The sequence below is a fragment of the Coregonus lavaretus genome (genome assembly GCF_964263955.1).
Source record: "Coregonus lavaretus genome assembly, chromosome: 10".
Taxonomy (NCBI): Eukaryota; Metazoa; Chordata; class Actinopteri; order Salmoniformes; family Salmonidae; genus Coregonus; species Coregonus lavaretus.
In genome coordinates, this window is record NC_139997.1 from 60,908,044 (window position 1) to 60,922,777 (window position 14,734).

A 14,734-nucleotide genomic window follows, 5' to 3' on the forward strand; every position below is an offset into this window, starting at 1 on the left:
ACTATGCAGAAACAAAAATACTAATTTGGAGTAGAGAGAAATACAATAAAGAGTAGGTTTATGTGAGAGGAAAAGAGAAGGAAAGAGGGATATATAAGTAGAGAGAGAGAGAGAGAAAGCCTAATCCTAGCCCTGCCGGTAAGGGAATGAGAGCGAAAGAGAAAGAGAGAAACAGGGAGGAGTAGCTCAACAGAAATGTCCACTCCCTCTCTCTCACTGTTAGGCAGTCACACCCTTCTCTAGAAGCAGAGGGGAGTGGAGAGAGACTCAATCTCTCTCGCTCTCTCAATCTCTTTCAATTTAAGTTTACATTGCCAAAGCAAGTTAAATATATAATAGTGGTTAAGAGCGTTGTGCCAGTAACCAAAAGGTTGCTGGTTCTAATCCCCGAAACGACTAGGTGAAAAATCTGTCGATGTGCCCTTGAGCAAGGCACTTAACCATAATTGCTCCTGTAAGTCGCTCTGGATAAGAGCGTCTGCTAAATGACAAAAAAATAAAACATGATGGCTATATACAGTGTTATAACGATGTGCAAATAGTTAAAGTAAAAAGGGAAAATAAATAAACATAAATATGGGTTGTATTTACACTGGATGCCCTTTTCTTCTAGGAACAGGTCAGAAATATTGCTGCTGTGATGGCACACTGTGGTATTTCACCCAATAGATATGGGAGTTTATCAAAATTTGATTTGTTTTCGAATTATTTGTGGGTCTGTGTAATCTCTCTCTTTCTCACACACACCCACACAATTCCACAGTAACACAATTACGCTTTGACTCAAGAGTTTTCACTTTAAATGTATGCCAAACAAAAAACATTGATTTCAAAGTTTAACTAACCATAAACCTCTATGCACAAGGACTACATTAAACAATTTACACAGAACATTTCATAAAAACATTTACTGGAAGAACTGTGCAGAAGTTTGGTAACAGAATTACGGTAAAATCTCCCTCAGTTCTTTATGTGACCACGTTTTACAAAAACTCTTAAATATCTGCTCCGATTTACGATTAAAAGATGTCTGCAGAAAGAATGGGTGTCAGCTATGACATGACACCTTCAGTTATTTTATTTTATTTTTTATGTTGGTTATTGAACTACAGTAGGTGAAGTGGATTTACATCCGGTAACTGAATTACGGTAAGGGATTTACATCATGGGTCCCTGATCTGTACTATACAGAAATGCATAATTATGGATATGAATATCATTCTCTTCATGGTGATGTATCTAGGTACACAAAGGTAGAAATATGTAATATCCTTATTTTGCATATTTGGGTATTATTCTACACACTGGCAATTATAGTAATGAGCTCCATCCCCAAACAAGACCACATTTGGTTGGTCCGGACCAGACCAAATCTGAAACGATCCTAGATGTCTGTGTTTCCCAAGTTGGACAGTACAGTACAGTAGAGTATAGGGCCTGGTTTCCCAATAGTGTCATTTAAAGGGAGTGCTCCTAATGTCAGCTTGTTACCTGTATAAAAGACACCTGTCCACAGAAGCAATCAATCAATCAGATTACAAACTCTCCACCATGGCCAAGACCAAAGAGCTCTCCAAGGATTTCAGGGACAAGATTGTAGACCTAAAAAAGTCTGGAATGGGCTACAAGACCATCGCCAAGCAGCTTGGTGAGAAGGTGACAACAGTTGGTGCGATTATTCGCAAAAGGAAGAAACACAAAAGAACTGTCAATCTCCCTCGGCCTGGGGCTCCATGCAAGATCTCACCTTGTGGAGTTGCAATGATCATGAGAATGGTGAGGAATCAGCCCAGAACTACACGGGAGGATCTTGTCAATGATCTCAAGGCAGCTGGGACCATAGTCACCAAGATAAAAATTGGTAACACACTGCGCACCACAGCATAACAGGGTGCCTGTATGGTCCCACGCTCCTTAACGCGAGTGCGGGGAGTTGGCTCTACTCTGAAACCTGGCTCCGCCAGCCTCTGCTCTAAGGACTGCGTTCTCTTTTGCTGTAGGGTTAACTCCTCTCTCAGCTCCTCCTGTTGACTAGCCAGCTCCTCTCTCCGTGCATCCACTGACTCCTTCTCCCTGAGGGCCTCCTGCAGCGCCTCCTTCTGAAGGGAGAGATCTTGCTCCCTCTTATCTATCAGCCCCCGTAAGGTGGTGGTCTGCTCTCTCAGAGTGCTGAGCTGCCGGTCTTTCAGGGCCTCCTGCTGCTTCGCCCACCACCCCATGTGCCCCCCAAAATGTTTTTCTTGGGGCTGCCTCTCGGGCTTCCTTAGTGATCGGGACCTTTTTGAGTCAACGTTTTTTCTCCCTCGCTGTCTCTGTCTGCTCCCAAGGAAGGCGATCCATACCTGCCTGGATCTCCTCCCACGTCCATGATCCTTTTCCGTCTAATATCTCCTCCCATGTCCATGATGTCTGCTCCTCCTGTTCACGCTGCTTGGTCCGTTGGTGGTGGGATCTTCTGTCACGTTTGTTGTATAAAGGATCGGACCAAGGTGCAGCGTGTTATGTGTACATAGTCGTTTATTATTATAAACACCGACAAAATAACAAAAGCAACTGAATGTGAAGTTCAAGAGGCTAAACATCCAACAAGCCAAACGGAATCAGAAACAAGATCCCACAACTAAAGGTAGACAAAATGGCTGCCTAAGTATGATCCCCAATCAGAGACAACGATCGACAGCTGCCTCTGATTGGGAACCACACCCGGCCAACATAGAAATAGAATCAACTAGATTCTATCCAAATCACACCCTGACCTAACCAAACAGAGAATACAGGTGATCTCTAAGGTCAGGGTGTGACAGATAGCGATAGAACTTAGACTTGCATCTTTCCTACAACGGACAAAGATGTAACATGCTTTTCCCAAATCACAAAGAAGAGAGAACAGTTTCTAAGTGCGTCATTGGAGAATGTGTCGATACTGATAGGATAGAAAAAAAGGGAGCGATGCTCTCGGATCAGCTTTCTCCAATAAAATCTTTCCTTAACATTATAATTATTTTACAATACTGATGACGAATCAGCTCCTAGAGAGATATTACAACCTACAGCTGCATTATAATGCTTGCCCAATGAAAGAAAATGCACAAAATCACAGATTTGGCACATCATTCAACATGTTAGGCTACACATCATGAAATATATTGAGACAAATTACAGACAGTCGCCTACAAGTAGCAAAATAGAACTCAATTGATTGAACATTAAATGTATGTCAATGTGATTGAAATAGGCCTATAGTCTACTGTTTATATTTTAATGCAGTCATCTTGGATTTCATTTGAAACATATTTTTATATGTTGCTTGTTTGTATCAATTGCAAAGACATTGGCAACTTTGTATTTGTACTGCAGTCAACTTTATTCTGAAGTTATCAGCAGTCAAACCATGTGATTCTATGTTTAGCGGAGATCTTCTGTGTATAAAGTGATGCTGGAGGGCAAAAAAGCATCTAACGACGCACTTAGCAGTTTGAGTGGTCTGATGCAGGCAACAGATTAACAGTAGAGTAGAGTAGAGTTCAGTTCAGTACAGTAGAGTACAGTAAACCCAGCTAGCACATAACATTCAGAAAACCATGTTTCTTAGAGCTTGGTGAGAGAGTGATTGTCCTATGGTTATTTTGCATAGAACCTTCCCACAACATTCTGGGAATGGTGCAGGATAGTTGCTTGGCTTTGGAACATTCTCAGCACATTTAAGGAACTTCCAAAAAGTTCAAAAATGGTTACATTTAATTACATTTTAGTTCATGTTATAGGAAGGTTCTCCAACTGGTTTGACATTGGGAATGTTCTCAAATAGTTCAGAGAATGTTAAGAAACAAATGTTCTTCTGTGGGAATTTCAGAACTTCAGCATAACGTTTTCTGCAGGCTTCCTCAAGGTTATATTTATAGTCATTTTCTCAGAACATTAAGAAAGCTTTCCATAAAAACAAAAAAAGACATTAGTAACGTTAAAAAAAACATTCTAAAAATGTTATTGAAAACATATATTTTTTTATTTTTTTATTTCACCTTTATTTAACCAGGTAAGCCAGTTGAGAACAAGTTCTCATTTACAACTGCGACCTGGCCAAGATAAAGCAAAGTAGTGCAATAAAAACAACAGAGTTACATATGGGGTAAAAAAACATAAAGTCAGAAAATACAACAGAAAATATATATACAGTGTGTGCAAATGTAGCAAGTTATGGAGGTAAGGCAATAAATAGGCTATAGTGCAGAATAATTACAATAGTATTAACACTGGAATGCTAGATGTGCAAGAGATTATGTGCAAATAGAGATACTGGGGTGCAAAAGAGCAAAATAAATAATATAGGGATGAGGTAGTTGGGTGGGCTAATTTCGGATGGGCTGTGTACAGGTGCAGTGATCGGTAAGGTGCTCTGACAACTGATGCTTAAAGTTATTAAGGGAGATAAGAGTCTCCAGCTTCAGAGATTTTTGCAATTCGTTCCAGTCATTGGCAGCAGAGAACTGGAAGGAATGGCGGCCAAAGGAGGTGTTGGCTTTGGGAATGACCAGTGAGATATACCTGCTGGAGCGTAGACTACGGGTGGGTGCTGCTATGGTGACCAATGAGCTAAGATAAGGCGGGGATTTGCCTAGCAGTGATTTATAGATGGCCTGGAGCCAGTGGGTTTGACGACGAACATGTAGTGAGGACCAGCCAACAAGAGCGTACAGGTCACAGTGGTGGGTAGTGTATGGGGCTTTGGAGACAAAACGGATGGCACTGTGATAGACTACATCCAATTTGCTGAGTAGAGTGTTGGAGGCTATTTTGTAAATTACATCGCCGAAGTCAAGGATCGGTAGGATAGTCAGTTTTACGAGGGCATGTTTGGCAGCATGAGTGAAGGAGGCTTTATTGCGAAATAGGAAGCCGATTCTAGATTTAACTTTGGATTGGAGATTCTTTATGTGAGTCTGGAAGTTGAGTTTACAGTCTAACCAGACACCTAGGTATTTGTAGTTGTCCACATACTCTAGGTCAGACCCGTCGAGAGTGGTGATTCTAGTCGGGTGGACGGGTGACAGCAGCGTTCGATTGAAAAGCATGCATTTAGTTTTACTAGTGTTTAAGAGCAGTTGGAGGCTACTGAAGGATTGTTGTATGGCATTGAAGCTCGTTTGGAGGTTTGTTAACACAGTGTCCAATGAAGGGCCAGATGTATACAAAATGGTGTCGTCTGCGTAGAGGTGGATCAGAGAGTCACCAGCAGCAAGAGCGACATCATTGATATACACGGAGAAAAGTGTCGGCCCAAGAATTGAACCCTGTGGCACCCCCATAGAGACTGCCATAGGTCCAGACAACAGGCCCTCCGATTTGACACACTGAACTCTATCTGAGAAGTAGTTGGTGAACCAGGCGAGGCAGTCATTTGAGAAACCAAGGCTATTTAGTCTGCCAATAAGAATGCGGTGGTTGACAGAGTCGAAAGCCTTGGCCAGGTCGATGAAGACAGCTGCACAGTACTGTCTATTATCAATCGCGGTTATAATATCGTTTAGGACCTTGAGCGTGGCTGAAGTGCACCCGTGACCAGCTCGGAAACCGGATTGCATAGCGGAGAAGGTACGGTGGTATTCGAAATGGTCGATGATCTGTTTGTTAACTTGGCTTTCGAATACTTTCGAAAGGCAGGGCAGGATGGATATAGGTCTGTAGCAGTTTGGATCTAGAGTGTCACCCCCTTTGAAGAGGGGGATGACTGCGGCAGCTTTCCAATCTCTGGGGATCTCAGACATTATGAAAGAGAGGTTAAACAGACTAGTAATAGGGTTAGCGACAATTTCAGCGGCTAGTTTTAGAAAGAAAGGGTCCAGATTGTCTAGCCCAGCTGATTTGTAGGGGTCCAGATTTTGCAGCGCTTTCAAAACATCAGCTGTCTGAATTTGTGTGAAGGAGAAGCGGGGGGGGCATGGGCAAGTTGCAGCAGAGGGTGCAGAGTTGGTGGCCGGGTTAGTGGTAGCCAGATGGAAAGCATGGCCAGCTGTAGCAAAATGCTTGTTGAAATTCTCGATTATTGTAGATTTATCGGTGGTGATAGTGTTTCCTAGCCTCAGTGCAGTGGGCAGCTGGGAGGAAGTGCTCTTATTCTCCATGGACTTTACAGTGTCCCAAAACTTTTTGGAGTTAGTGCTACAGGATGCAAATTTCTGTTTGAAAAAGTTAGCCTTTGCTTTCCTGACTGCTTGTGTATATTGGTTCCTAACTTCCCTGAAAAGTTGCATATCGCGGGGGCTATTTGATGCTAATGCTGTACGCCACAGGATGTTTTTGTGCTGGTCAAGGGCAGTCAAGTCTGAGGAGAACCAGGGGCTATATCGGTTCTTAGTTCTGTATTTTTTGAATGGGGCATGTTTATTTAAGATTGAGAGGAAATTACTTTTAAGGAACAACCAGGCATCCTCTACTGACGGAATGAGATCTATATCCATCCAGGATACCTGGGCCAGGTCAATTAGGAAGGCCTCCTCGCTAAAGTGTTTTAGGGAGCGTTTGACAGTGATGAGGGGTGGTCGTTTGACCGCGGACCCGTTACGGACGCAGGCAATAAGGCAGTGATCGCTGAGATCCTGGTTGAAGACAGCTGAGGTGTATTTAGAGGGTATGTTAGTCAGGATGATATCTATGAGGGTACCCATGTTTACGGATTTTGGGTTGTACCTGGTAGGTTCGTTGATAATTTGCGTGAGGTTGAGGGCATCTAGCTTGGATTGTAGGATGGCTGGGCTATTAAGCATATCCCAATTTAGGTCACCAAGCAGTACAAACTCTGAGGATAAATGGGGGGCGATCAATTCACATATGGTGTCCAGGGCACAGCTGGGGGCTGAGGGGGGTCTGTAGCAAGCGGCAACAGTGAGAGACTTATTTCTGGAAAGGTGGATTTTTAAAAGTAGAAGCTCAAACAGTGCCTTCGGAAAGTATTCAGACCCCTTGACTTTTTCCACATTGTGTTACGTTACAGCCTTACTCTAAAATGGTCTAAATACAAAAAATCCTTAGCAATCTACACATAATACCCCATAATGACAAAGCGAAAACAAAGAAACAGAGCAAACTAGAATGCTATTTGGCCCTAAACAGAGAATACCTGACAACTGTGACTGACCCAAACTTAAGGAAAGCTTTGACTATGTACAGACTCAGTGAGCATAGCCTTGCTATTGAGAAAGGTCGCCGTAGGCAGCCCTGGCTCTCAAGAGAAGACAGGCTATGTGCACACTGCCCACAAAATGAGGTGGAAACTGAGCTGCACTTCCTAACCTCCTGCCAAATGTATGACCATATTAGAGACATATATTTCCCTCAGATTACACAGACCCACAAAGAATTCAAAAACAAATCAAATGTTGATAAACTCCCATATCTATTGGGTGAAATACCACAGTGTGTCATCACAGCAGCAAGATTTGTGACCTGTTGCCACAAGAAAAGGGCAACCAGTAAAGAACAAACACCATTGTAAATACAACCCATATTTATACAACCCTTTTGACCTTTAACTATTTTATCTTTCATTATTTGTTATTTCTTTTTCTTTTTTACTTATCTATTTTTTACTTAACACTTATCTTTCTTAAAACTACATTGTTGGTTAAGGGCTTGTAAGTAAACATTTCACTGTAAGGTCTACACCTGTTGTATTCGGCGCATATGACAAATACAATTTGATTTGTATATAGACATAATATGACATTTGAAACGTCTTTATTCTTTTGGAACTTGTGTGAGTGTAATATTTACTGTTCACTTTTTATTTTTATTTCACTTTTGTTTATCCATTTCACTTGCTTTGGCAATGTAAACATATGTTTCCCATGCCAATAAAGCCCCTTGAATTGAATTGAATTGAATTGAATTGAATTGAGAGAGAGAGAGAGAGAGAGAGAGAGAGAGAGAGAGAGAAGACGTGATCCAGCTGCAGCAGATTCCGCACGGAGGTGTGGTCCCCCAATCAGCCTGGGTGTGGCTCCGCTCACACACACACACACACACCCCAGCACCCACTACACACTCATCCCCCTGCTACACACAAATACACACACCCTCCTGCCCCCACTACACGCACACACCCCTCCCCCTGGTAAAAAAAACACACACACAGTGCCCTCTCCCAACACCCATTTTAAAAGGGACAGCCCAGCTAACACATTTTAGTTGTGGGAATGTACTTTTTTGGCCCCCAAGTCTGACCGTTTTTTAAACGTTCTAAGAACGGAAGTGAACATTTCCTCTGTTCTGGGAACATACATTTTTAAGTTGCAGGGAGATTCTGAGAATGTTTTACTATGGTTTCCTGAAAGTTTTCCTGGGAGATTTTATTACCATTCTGAGAATGGAAATTATAGGTTATTTGAAGGTAAATAAAGTTCTGAGAATATGTTTCAATAGGACTGTCAATAACAGTGCTAGATTAGTTTGGGTTAACTGTTTTGAACTCCAAGCACAGATAGGACACATTAATCATGCAAACATAAATGTTTTTTATTGTGGCATGGGGTCAGTGGATTTAGTCCACGGCACCACCAGGATGGAGCTAGCATGCCATGTTTTTTTAAACTCATGAACCTGTTCATTTTAGTCTATTCAAACAGACCCCATTTCAAAGGAATCTAGCACTCATTAAGATCAGATGTGGCCAATTAGTGGGTGCGGCCAACACACCTGAACACACTTAACAAGTAGAGAGTTTTGTTGACGCTGAGAACGGAATGTATATGTTATTAAATAACATTCTTAGAACGTTACTAATGTTTTCTGTTTTTTTATGGAAAGTTCTATGAAATCTGAGAACATGATTTAAAATAGAACCATGAGGAAATCTGCAGAAAACGTTATGCTGAAGTACTGAAATTCCCACAGAAGAACGTTGTTTTTTAACATTCTCTGAACAATTTGAGACCATGACTTTAAATAGAACCATGAGGAAACATGAAGGAAGTGTTATGATGAAGTACTGAAATTAACACCTAAGAAACATATGGTTCTCAGAATGTTATGTGCTAGCTGGGTCTCCTGCACCATTCCCAGAACTTTGTTGTAAGGTTGTATGCAAAATAACCATAGGACAACCACACTCTCACCAAGCTCTAGGAAACGTATGGTTCTCAGAACGTTATGTGCCAGCTGGGAGAGACCCCTCTATAGTCACAAACAAAGGTAAGCACTGAGATCAATGTGATGTGACACCTCTGACTAGCTAAATAACCACAACAGACTTGGAGCATTAGATACAGTGCATTCGGAAAGTATTCAGACCCCTTGACTTTTTTCACATTTTGTTACGTTACAGCCTTATTCTAAAATTAATTAAATAAAAAATGTTCCTCAATCAATCTACAGTCGTGGTCAAACGTTTTGAGAATGACAAGTATTGGTCTTCACAAAGTTCGCTGCTTCAGTGTTATGAGATATTTTTGTCAGATGTTACTATGGTATACTGAAGTATAATTACAAGCATTCCATAAGTGTCAAAGGCTTTTATTGACAATTACATTAAGTTTATGCAAAGAGTCAATATTTGCAGTGTTGACCCTTGTTTTTCAAGACCTCTGCAATCCGCCCTGGCATGCTGTCAATTAACTTCTGGGCCACATCCTGACGGCTGCCCATTCTTGCATAATCAATGCTTGGAGTTTGTCAGAATTTGTGGGTTTTTGTTTGTCCACCCGCCTCTTGAGGATCGACCACAAGTTCTCAATGGGATTTAGGTCTGGGGAGTTTCCTGGCCATGGACCCAAAATGTTGATGTTTTGTTCCCCAAGCCACTTAGTTATCACTTTTGCCTTATGGCAAGGTGCTCCATCATGCTGGAAAAGGCATTGGTCGTCACCAAACTGTTCTTGGATGGTTGGGAGAAGTTGCTCTCAGAGGATGTGTTGGTACCATTCTTTATTCATGGCTGTGTTCTTAGGCACAATTGTGAGTGAGCCCACTCCCTTGGCTGAGAAGCAACCCCACACATGAATGGTCTCAGGATGCTTTACTGTTGGCATGACACAGGACTGATGGTAGCGCTCACCTTGTCTTCTCCGGACAAGGTGTTTTCCGGATGCCCCAAACAATCGGAAAGCGGATTCATCAGAGAAAATGACTTTACCCCAGTCCTCAGCATTCCAATCCCTGTACCTTTTGCAGAATATCGGTCTGTCCCTGATGTTTTTCCTGGAGAGAAGTGGCTTCTTTGCTGCCCTACTTGACACCAGGCCATCCTCTAAAAGTCTTCGCCTCACTGTGCGTGCAACTGCACTCACACTTGCCTGCTGCCATTCCTGAGAAAGCTCGGCACTGGTGGTGCCCCGATCCCGCAGCTGAATCAACTTTAGGACACGGTCCTGGCTCTTGCTGGACTTTCTTGGGCGCCCTGACGCCTTCTTCACAACAATTTAACCTCTCTCTCCTGATCCGATAAATGGTTGATTTAGGTGCAATCTTACTAGCAGCAATTTCCTTGCCTGTGAAGCTCTTTTTGTGCAAAGCAATGATGACGGCGCGTGTTTCCTTGCAGGTAACCATGGTTAACAGAGGAAGAACAATGATTTCAAGGACCACCCTCCTTTTAAAGCTTCCAGTCTGTTATTCTAACTCAATCAGCATGACAGAGTGATCTCCAGCCTTGTCCTCGTCAACACTCTCACCTGTGTTAACGAGAGAATCACTGACATGATGGCAGCTGGTCCTTTTGTGGCAGGGCTGAAATGCAGTGGAAATGTTTTTTAGGGATTAAGTTCATTTTCATGGCAAAGAGGGACTTTGCAATTAATTGCAATTAATCTGATCACTCTTCATGACATTCTGGAGTATATGCAAATTGCCATCATCAAAACTGAGGCAGCAGACTTTGTGAAAATTAGAATTTGTGTCATTCTCAAAACGTTTGACCACGACTGTACACACAATACCCAACAATGACAAAGCGAAAACAGTTTTTTTAGAATTTTTTGCACATTTATAAAAAATATAAACAGAAATACCTTATTTACATAAGTATTAGGACCCTTTGCTATGAGACTCAAAATTGATCTCAGGTGCATCCTGCTTCCATTGATCATCCTTGAGATGTTTTTACAACTTCATTGGAGTCCACCTGTGGTAAAAAATTGATTGGACATGATTTGGAAAGGCACACACCTGTCTATATAAGGTTCCACAATTGACAGTGCATGTCAGCGGAAAAACCAAGCCATGAGGTCAAAGGAATTGTCCGTAGAGCTCCGAGACAGGATTTTGTCGAGGCACAGATCTGGGGAAGGGTACCAAAATATTTCTGCAGCATTGAAGGTCCCCAAGAACACGGTGGCCTCTATCATTCTTAAATGGAACAAGTTTGGAACCACCAAGACTCTTCCTAGAGTTGGCCGTCCAGCCAAACTGAGAAATCGGGGGTGAAGGGCATTGGTCAAGGAGGTGACTAAGAACCCGATGGTCACTCTGACAGAGCCCTAGAGTTCCTCTGTGGAGATGTGAGAACCTTCCAGAAGGACAACCATCTCTGCAGCACTCCACCAATCAGGCCTTTATGGTAGAGTGGCCAAACGGAAGCCACTCCTCAGTAAAAAGCCCGCTTGGAGTTTGCCAAAAGGCACCTCAAGGACTCTGAGATTCTCTGGTCTGATGAAACCAAGATTGAATCAAATCAAAATCAAATCAAATTTCATTTACCGTGAAATGCTTACTTACAAGCCCTTAACTCAATTTCTTGAACTGAATTGTTGGTTAAGAAAATATATACTAAATAAACTGAAGTAATAAACAAAATGAAAAGTAACACAATAAAATAACAATAACGAGGCTATATACAGGGGGTACTGGTACAGAGTCAATGTGGGGGGTACAGGTTAGTCGAAGTAATTTAGGGGTGTCAATGTAGATAGTCCGGGTGGCCATTTGATGAATTGTTCAGCAATCTTATCATTTGGGGGTAGAAGCTGTTAAGGAGCCCATTGGACCTAGACATGGTGCTCTGGTACCACTTGCCGTGCGGTAGCAGAGAGAAGAGTCTATGACTTTTGGGCCTTCCTCTGACACCGCCTAGTATATAGGTCCTGGATGGCAGGAAGCTTGGCCCCAGTGGTGTACTGGGCCGTACGCACTATCCTCTGTAGCGCCTTATGGTCGGATGCTGAGCAGTTGCCATACCAGGTGGTGATGCAACCGGTCAGGATAATAATAATAATAATAACAATAATAATTATATGCCATTTAGCAGACGCTTTTATCCAAAGCGACTTACAGTCATGCGTGCATAATTTTTTTTGTGTATGGGTGGTCCCGGGGATCGAACCCACTACCTTGGCGTTACAAGCGCCGTGCTCTACCAGCTGAGCTACAGAGGACCACGAAAGGATGGTCTCGATGGTGCAGCTGTAGAATTTTTTGAGGATTTGGGGACCCATGCCAAATCTTTTCAGTCTCCTGAGGGGGAAAAGGTGTTGTTGTGCCCTCTTCACGACTGTCTTGGTGTGTTTGGACCATGATAGTTTGTTGGTGATGTGGACACTGAGGAACTTAAAACTCTCGACCCGCTCCACTACAGACTCATCGATGTTAATGGTGGCCTTTTCAGCCCTCCTTTTCCTGTAGTCCACGATCAGCTACTTTGTCTTGCTCATTGAAGGAGAGTTTGTGTCTTGGCACCACACTGCCAGGTCTCTGACCTCCTCCCTATAGGCTGTCTCATCGTTGTCGGTGATCAGGCTTACCAGTGTTGTGTCGTCAGCAAACTTAATGATGGTGTTGGAGTCGTGCTTGGCCATGCAGTCATGGGTGAACAGGAAGTACAGGAGGGGATTAAGCACGCACCCCTGAGGGGCCCCAGTGTTGACGATCAGTGTGGCAGATGTGTTGTTGCCTACCCTTACCACTTGGGGGCGGCCCGTCAGGAAGTCAAGGATCCAGTTACAGTGGGTGGTGTTTAGTCCCAGGTTCCTTAACTTAGTGGTGAGCTTTCTGGGAACTATGGTGTTGAACGCTGAGCTGTAGTCAATGAACAGCATTCTCATATAGGTGTTCCTTTTGTCCAGGTCGGAAAGGGCAGTGTGGAGTGCGACTGAGATTGCGTCATCTGTGGATCTGTTGGTGCGGTATGCGAATTGGAATGGGTCTAGGGTTTCCGGGTGATGGTGTTGAGTCATGGCCAGCCTTTCAAAGTACTTCATGGCTACCGATGTGAGTGCTATGGAGCGGTAGTAATTTAGGCAGGTTACCTTCGCTTTCTTGGGCACAGGGACTATTTTGGTCTGCTTGAAACATGTAGGTATTACAGACTTGGTCAGGGAGAGGTTGAAAATGTCAGTGAATGCTCGTAGTACACGTCCTGGTTATCCGTCTGACCTGTTTAAAAGGTCTTGCTCACATCGGCTACGGAGAGTGTGATCACACAGTCGTCCGGAACAGCTGGTGCTCTCATGCATGCTTCAGTGTTGCTTGCCTCGAAGCGAGCATAAAAAGGCATTTAGCTCATCTGGTAGGCTCGCGTCACTGGGCAGTTTGCGGCTGGGTTTCCCTTTGTAGTCCGTAATAGTTTGCAAGCCCTGCCACATCCAATGAGCGTCAGAGCTGGTGTAGTAGGATTCAATCTTAGTCCTGTATTGACACTTTGCTTGTTTGATGGTTCGTCTGAGGGCATAGCGGGACTTCTTATAAGCGTTCGGATTAGTGTCCCGCTCCTTGAAAGCGGCAGCTCTACCCTTTAGCTCAGTGCGGATGTTGCCTGTAATCCATGGCTTCTAGTTAGGATATGAACGCACGGTCACCGTGGGGATGACGTCGTCGATGCACTTATTGATGAAGCCGGTGACTGAGGTGGTATACTCCTCAATGCCATTGGATGAATCCCGGAACATATTCCAGTCTCTGCTAGCAAAACAGTCCTGTAGCGTAGCATCTGCGTCATCTGACCACTCGTTGAGTGTGATCTTAGTGCCAGCATCGGTTTGTGGTGGTAAATAGACAGCTATGAATAAAATAGATGAAAACTCTCTTGGTAGATATTGTGGTCTAAAGCTTATCATGAGGTGCTCTACCTCAGGCGAGCAATCCCTTGAGACTTCTTTAATATTAGACATCGCGCACCAGCTGTTATTGACAAATAGACACATACCTCCACCCTTCGTCTTACCAGACGTAGCTGTTCTATCCTGCCGATAAACGGAAAACCCAGCCAGCTCCATATTATCCATGAACTCCAAGTCTCCTGAGTGGCGCAGTGGTCTAAGGCACTGCATCGCAGTGCTAGCTGTGCCACTAGAGATCCTGGTTCGAATCCAGGCTCTGTCGCAGCCGGCCGCGACCGGGAGACTCATGGGCGGCGCACAATTGGCCCAGCGTCGTCCAGGGTAGGGGAGGGAATGGCCGGCAGGGATGTAGCTCAGTTGATAGAGCATGGCGTTTGCAACGCCAGGGTTGTGGGTTCGATTCCCAGGGGGGCCAGTATGAAAAATAAAAAAAATATGTATTCACTAACTGTAAGTCGCTCTGGATAAGAGCATCTACTAAATGATGTAAATGTAAAAAAACTCTTTGGCCTGAATGCCAAGCGTCACATCTGGAGGAAACATGGCACCATCTCTACGGTGAAGCATGGTGGTGGCAGCAGCATGCTGTGGGAATGTTTTCCAGCGGCAAGGACTGGGAGACTAGTCAGGATCAAGTGAAAGATAAATGGAGCAAAGTACAGAAAGATCCTTGATGAAAACCTGCTCCAGAG

General features: G+C 43.5%; 1 protein-coding gene across 4 annotated transcripts in view; it reads right to left on the minus strand.

Moving 5' to 3' along the window:
- The window catches only part of LOC311136687 (Krueppel-like factor 8), a 102,172-nt gene that overhangs the window by 32,988 nt on the left and 54,450 nt on the right, over positions 1-14,734 (minus strand). Inside the window, exon 1 of one of the 4 annotated variants that reach the window (XM_084170913.1) lies at positions 3-161. The exons of 2 other annotated variants lie outside the window; for them this stretch is intronic. The gene's annotated coding sequence lies outside the window, so the exon portion shown is untranslated. Of the gene's footprint in view, positions 1-2; positions 162-14,734 lie in introns of those variants that run through there. One more of the 4 variants, XM_084170914.1, reaches the window with a different exon arrangement.